Source organism: Solanum tuberosum, unplaced genomic scaffold (assembly GCF_000226075.1).
Source record: "Solanum tuberosum cultivar DM 1-3 516 R44 unplaced genomic scaffold, SolTub_3.0 scf00376, whole genome shotgun sequence".
Lineage (NCBI taxonomy): Eukaryota > Viridiplantae > Streptophyta > Magnoliopsida > Solanales > Solanaceae > Solanum > Solanum tuberosum.
This window is the reverse complement of record NW_006239305.1, coordinates 34,318-42,391: the sequence shown is the minus strand read 5'-3', so window position 1 is coordinate 42,391 and position 8,074 is coordinate 34,318.

Here is an 8,074-nt window from a genome sequence, read left to right as displayed (position 1 = left end):
CATCTGAAGTTGACCCAAAACTTATACTTAGCATAACTTGCCAAAATTTCCAAATTTAATCTTTCCAAAAATAGTTTCTTTCGAATAGCGAGGTGTTACAATAACTTCCCCTTGAGAACAATCATCCTCAAATGAGATTACTCTAAGCAGACTAAGGGTGTAACATCTAACATTCAGCTCAAACACCCAACAAGCAAATATAAATACAACATGCCAACTTAAAACAAATGCCAAGAAAAGGATTAGTACCTTAATTTGGAATTTCTCCAGACTCAAAGAGATGTGGGTATCTCTTCTTCGTGTTCTTCTCAGCTTCTCATGTAGATTTCTCAACAAACTAATTTCTCTATAGAACCTTAACCGATGCTACTTTTTTTGTTCTCAACTTGCGAACCTGACGATCTAGAATCTGCACGGGAATCTCCTCATAAGATAAGCTATCCTTAATACCAATATCTTCAGTAGGTATGATAAGTGAAGAATCGCCCATACACTTCTTCCATTGGTCAAACCAGATTCTAGTGATACCGTTCAATTGGTATGCTGCTAGTTCCACTCTCTCAGCATTAGTAACATGCATAATCTCAAAAACCATTTGAAGTTCTTCAACAAAGTTTTTCGGATCCTCGGTGTCACTCGAACAAGTGAAGCTTGGAGGATTCATCCTTAAGAACTCTCGGATTCTAGACATATCAGCCACATCATGTCGAACCCCTCTTTGTTGCCCAACTTGGTTGGTCACAGCTTGACTTAACATTCGGATAGCTTCCCGAAATTCAGCATTGGTGACCTTTCCTTGGGGTTTCACTTCTGGTGGATTAGGTACCCCTTGTTCCTCAACGTTCCTCCTAGAAGGACGACCTAGGACAACTCTTCGTGGAGGTATGATCTGAAGTGAGAAACTTTTATAAAGATATACTCTATCACACGAAACGAGTATGAAAGAAGTGAGATAGTTCCTAAATGTTGCAGCCTCCTAATTATAGATGTGGCGCGCTTCACACTGATAACCAGGACTCTACAGACACGGCTTAATAGACACTCTAGGACTCTTGAACTCTGTGCTCTGATACCAAGTTTGTCACACCCCGAGCCGACACCCTGGGCGAGATGGGCACTCGAGAACTATTGCTGGCCCCAAGCGAACCCTTAGCCTAACCTACTACTCAACGGAGGACTTACTCAACACAAAATGTACTTAAATATAATCTTAACAGAACTGTCTCAATAGATAAAACTCAAAATGTTTTAAAAAGGAACATTCAATTAGCCAAAGTGGCAACTCAAGTCTTATGACAAAACAACTGAAATGAATAAGACAAATGAACTAATAATGTCTAACTGTCTATGAAACCTCTAATACTATGAGGGATGTCGGGACAAGACCTCAGATCATCCTAACAACTGAAATAACAAAGTAATAAAAAAGGATTGTCCGAAAAGTAAGGAGGCTCACTAAATGACTCTGAAATGCTCGACTGGATCAATGAGCTGCTGGATGCTGATCCTGGCTACTTGTATCTGCATCATAAAACGATGCAGACCAAATAGTGTCAGTACATTGAATGTACAAGCATGCGATGGGAATTCTAAACAAAACAAAAGCTTGATCTGGAATCTGAAAGAAACACTTACCTCAGCTTTACTCAATATTTCGAAGTATTTGAAATACAATAATATCTCAGTTGTATATAAGAATATAAAAATAAACTAGGTTTGAAAGATTTTCTAACCGACAACCATCACTATGAGCTATGTGATGATACAATGTCTCGCCCACGCTGCCAGAATTGTCATGTAACTTGTCGGGATATAGAACGCCTCATCTAAGTGGAATTACTAGTCTATGCTAAAAAGTATTAAGAAATCATCTAAAAAATATGGCATTTTCTACCCACGTTGGCGACATGGTTCATGGAGACTTGAGTTATTATGAACTCGTCCCCATATCGTTGCTCAATACTACTCCAGAAATATACTCAGCTCATATGTTTAAAAACATAACTCTTCTCTGTGGTTTTGAGGTTATTACTCAAAATCTTATCTCTTAAAAGAGATGGAACTCAAAACTACTCGTGAAAACTCTTTTGGAAAACGGTGTTTCATCTCATCTTAAATGTGAAAACATTTACTCTTTGGAAATACTTAGCTCCCATATATCATTTTTAAGAAAATGAACTTTGCTCTTGCTCTTACTCTTACTCAACTCAATGCTCAAGTCTTAAACAAGTTTAAAACAATTGTAAAAGACTTTTTTGAAAGGACTCGAAGAACTCTCAAGACTTGACTCTTAGCTCTACTTTGAATTTGAATTAATGGATTCAAGGTTATGATTCATGTTTACGAATGATTTCTAGATGTTTATAAGTCATCTAGAGTAGTTAGAATTAATAGGAAGTGTTAGTACACTTTAGAAGGACTCATACGGGTTAAACAACGGAAATAGGGTGGGGCAGTCGACCCTAGCGTACAAGTGGCGCGGGGCGCCAACCTCTAAGTTCTGGAACCTCATTCTGGCGCACTGCTGGCGCGCCACGCCAGCCCTGCCGGTGCATCAATGGTGTGCCACGCCACCCCTCTCCCAGTTCAATCCGACGAATTTTTCTTCTTGTTTTCTGACCTTAATTTGATTAGATTCGATTTGTTTTCTCAATTTCTCTTTAGATTCGGTTACCCAATACATGTACCCAAGAATCTACTCAAAACAATTCTTAAATCGATACGATTTCCTCAAGAACTCATCTAAACTCAAGAATGAACGCCAATTTCAAGAACACAAATCAAGAACATCAAACTTTCAATTTTCTAGAACAAATTTCGCTGAAATAAACATGAGTGGTGTGTGGGTGAACGAGCCCAACGCCATGAAAGTCTCACATACCTCGTAGGATCGAATCTTTGGCGAAATCCGCAAGTGAAATCTCAAGAACGCAACGAAACCTTGGCTTTTCTCCTCTTTTCTCTTCTTTTCTCTTCTCTAAAAGCCCTAGCGTTAATTTGGAATGCGTAAACTGAACCAAATCAGTGTAGACTCGAAATAAATTACTAAAAACGAAATAACTTAATTGGGTTATGAAAAGACCAAAATACCCCTCTTAAATCCGGGTGACTTTCCATATCCTGACAGCCCGACTTCAAACGGGCATATCTGCCTCATACGAGCTCGAAAATTATCAAACTCAGTGGCATTGGAAAGATAATTCAAAGTCCTTTCATTTGATATCTTATGGAACACCTAACTCATCCTGTGCTGAGAGTTATGGTCGTTTGAATTTGAACCAAAACTCATACTTAGCATAACTTGCCAAAATTTCCAAATTTAATCTTCCCAAAAATAGTTTCTTTCTAATTATAGTTCTTTCGAATAGCGAGGTGTTATAATATTGGGAACATTCGTCCTCGAATGAGATTACTCGAAGAAGACTAAGAGAGTAACATCTAACATTCAACTCAAACACCCAACAAGCAAAATATAAATACAACATGCCAACTTAAAACAAATGCCAAGAAAAGGATTAGTACCTTAATTTGAAAATTCTCCAGACTCAAAGAGATGTGGGTATCTCTTCTTCATGTCCTCCTCAACTCCCCATGTATCTTCCTCAACAAACTAATTTCTCTATAGAACCTTGACTGATGCTACTTCATTGGTTCTCAACTTGCGAACCTGACGATCTAGAATCTGCACGGGAATCTATATCTTCAGTAGGTATGATAAGTAAAGGATCGCCCATACACTTCTTCCATTAGTCAAACCAGATTCTAGCGACACCCTTCAGATGGTATGCATCTATTTCCACTCTCTCAGCATCAGTAACTGCATAATCTCAAAAACCTTCTGAAGTTCTTCAACAAAGTTTTCTGGATCCTCAGTGACACTCGAACCAGTACATCATGTCGAACCCCTCTTTGTTGCCCAACTTGGTTGGTCACAACTTGACTTAACATTCGGATAGCTTCCCGAAATTCAGCATTGGTGACCTCTTATTGGGGTTGCATATCTTGTGCATTAGGTACCCCTTGTTCCTCAACGTTCCTCCTAACAAGACGACCTCAGAAAGATCTTCGTGGAGGCATGATCTGAAAGATACGCGCAAGCACGAGTTAGAGAGAAACTTTTATAGAGATAAACTCTATCACATGAAACGAGTAAGAAAGAAGTGAGATAATTCCTAAATGTTGCAGCCTCCTAATTACAGATGTGGCGCGCTTCACACCGATAGCCAGGACTCTATAGACATGACTTCATAGACACCCTAGGACTCTTGATCTTTGTGCTCTGATACCAAGTTTGTCACACCCCGAGCCTACACCCTAGGCGGGACTGGCACTCGAGAATTATTGATAACCCCAAGCGAACCCTTGGCCTGGCTTACTCTACGCCAACCTAACTAATGACAAATTGGCCCCTGCATTATCCTGGGAGAAAAATACTTTCATTAGCATCAATCCTAAATAATCTACCACCCAGTACTCTTACATCCCTTTTACAAAGCTGATTAAACTATCTTAATGGATCATCTCAATCACATCAACCGCAAAATGACCTTTTACACTTAAAAAAATTAAAGAGCCTGGTTTGGTAGACGTTATATTTGCCACGTTATTCAAAAGCAAAAAGGTCAATTTAAGTATTAATTACAATTTAATAGTTCAACCCAAAAATTTATAAACCCAAAACTATCTCGAATTTTCCAGATTTAAAGAATCTACAATAAATGTTGTTTTATCTCGTAACTTCAATCACCATAAATTTTACTTGTTTAAATAGCAATAGAAAAAACTTATATGTTCACACTTTTGTCCAAAAAACAATTCTTCCTCTTCTCACCCAGTGCACCATGGATCCCAGCCAAACGAATTCCATCTTCCCACCGATTCCCTTTATACTGGTGATTGGGCTATATGCGGGAATAATCCCTTTTTACATGACGTCATTTCCAGCTCTCAACACAAACCTATCATCTTGGGTTGTAATGAGGCTCCAGGAGCGATCACTAACTTTGAATATCATAATAGAAAGTCAAGAAATAGTTCTAGTGATTCGAAACCCATCTTTACTAGCACAAATAATGTCGGAGGGGATAGGGATAGTTGTGGAGACCTACAACAGTCATGTCTGGATGTCAACATCCTTTCTTCCACCAGAGAACTACCAAATTCCAATGTTACCCTTTTTCCATATTCCAACATGGGGGACGCCGATGTTCAATCCCTTATACCAACACAATTCAATGGCAGTGCCAGTGTTCTCACCAGGTTTCCCGATCATCCAAGGCATAGATCCTCTCTATCATCACTGGCAAGTACATGGATTAGCACAGAGAACCGAAGTTTTATTCTCAATTGTGAGACAGTCAGGACCTATGGAAAGCACGAGAGCACAAATGCTAAACAATGTAACTTCCGCATCTCAGGTACACGTTTTTGTAAACGTGATTTCATTTAAACCAGTGAATACAAAGATTTAAAAATAAAAAGGCTTTAATTTTTTAAAGACTTGATCATTTCCTTGTTAATAATGATTAATGATTGAATCATCTCTTTTCCGGATACTCAAATCTTACATCTTCCTAAAACACACTCAGACCATTGTCCTCTATTACTTACTTTGTTCAAGGAAAATATCTTTAAAAGGAGAGCATCTTTAAATTAGGAACTATGTGGATCTCACACCCAGACTTTATCAAAATTATTGATAAAATTTGGAAGGATATTCCCTCATTAACAAATTTCATTTGATCTTTTGAACTAGAAATCGCTACCTGGAATATGGATATTTTTGGGAATCTATACCATAAAAAATATATATTGTTGAGAAGGCTTTAAGGTATTCAGAACTCAAAAAGCTATCTTGCAAGCCCTTTCTTTTAAACCTTGAATAAGTCACATCCATGTACATAATTCATTCCTTACATAAATCACATCCATGATCCCTATCCTTTCTTTTTCCAGCAATATTGGAACATAATAGGACCCTACATAGTCTCTTTCTGCAAAAAAAAAAAAAAAAAACTTTCTAAGATAGATGCATTCTCATGGAGATAAACAAAATCCACATTTGTATTATCCACAAATGTGCTAATGTAACATCTTTGGAAAAACAATATCGTCCCATTAGCCTTTGCAATACCTCTTATAAAATAATCACCAAAAACAACTCGAGAAGACTTTAGTTAAGGCATTCCTTAGCAACATTCCAATTCATGTTATACAATACATTAAACTCCCCATTAATACAACCAAACAAATAGATTGCTGGTAATGAAATTTTATTTGGGAAACTACTAACATTAAAAGGAAATTATTTATGCTGAAATGAAATGTATTAACTAGAGACAACGTCATAGGGGGTTTGAGAATCCAAAAATGTAGTATCAAAAACCTAAATCTACTATATAAGCTTGCTAGGAGACTTTACAAACAACCTTGATCTTTCTGGGCAAAAATAAATGTGTTGTTTTTTTACTTCTTTAAGTGTTGAACTAAATTCATTACTGTATGGTGTATATATAGTTGACAAAATGTAGGTGAAACGATTGGAGATAGCAACTGACTCACTTTAGGTAATTAACCTATTGCAAGATGAACATATATTTTACACGAATATTTTACGTTCTTATAGGGATCTGCTACACAAGCTGGGGAACCTCGTAATCAGACATGAGTATTGAGAGCAAACCAAGGTGGTGGACTTGCTATCTAAAGCAGGCCAGAAGCTAGATAGTTTCTCCAATGTTTGTTATAAATGTCTTGAAAGAAGACATAGAAGTAACTTTTTGTAAGACATAAAAACCATTATGTTATTTGGGTTGTACTTATATTATTAGGCTGAAACAATCATATGCTAGCAGTAATGTTGCTATTTATGCGTACTATGATGCATAATATTAAATAAAGAAATATCTCTTTTTAACCAGTGGCGTATGCACGATTTTTTCTTAGCAGTGTTATCCATCGTAATCTAGGTGATTGGAGTGCCTAACCAACCAAGTTACGCATCCTTTTATGTCAAGGAGTGTCACTTTATATTGTATATCCTCTAAATTTTCTTTTGACATTTAACTAATTATATATATATGATATTTTTTCTTAACGAAGCAGTGTCATGTGACAACGCTCGAACATTAATAGATCTGCCCCTATTTTTAACCCCCTAAAAAAGAAGAACAAATTGTATAAAAGAAAGTGATCAAATTATTTTTGTGAAACAAATCACACTGAGAAAGGCTCGCAGGTTGACACCGAAGGAACTGGGTGATTTTTATGCACTATACAAATTTGAGTTACACGTGAAATTTCTCTAAAATAAAAGGGTTTTAGTAATATATATTTGATTCATATAATTTTAGTGGGTCATATCAAGTGGGTAGCGCTAATAAAATGACATTTGGACACTTTTTTATTTCTTAAATGATCTTGTTGAATGGATGTGGTTCCGGAACTCAAATTGAGTGATTTTCTAAGAGAACTATCCATAGTTGAGTGACTGAGATATTATCTCTCACAAACTCCTAGAAGGTTGTCTTCATACATAAGATTTGTTTTTCTCTATTTCGTTGGACAATTTTTTTGGAAAATGTTTTATCTAGGAAAATCAATTTCTTTAAAATGAGGAGAATAACTTCCCTAATGTTGTTGAGCAAAACAAGTTCTATAATTGACATTACATATTACTATAGTAATTATCTTTTCCCCATCCTATAACACACCCACACTCCTATCGTCTACCCCCACCCTTATACGTGTTTGCCTTATATATCTCAATTATATATATATATACTAGACATCGGAGCCCGTGCTAGCACGGGCCCAATATGTATCATTTTTTGTTTCAATTTATGTGACAAAGAAAAAAATTAAAGAGTTAATCAAACTTTAATAATAATTTAAAATAGTTTAAATTTTTAATTATTGTTAACTATGGTAAAAAAAAAATTTTATGTCTTTTAACATTCTAAATTGCTAATTATTGTTGTATGATTTGTAATATCTTTTACGCAATTTTGAAATAATAAAGGTTATTTCTTCTTTCTCAATTTATATGGTACTAATAAAATTTTGAGATTCAATC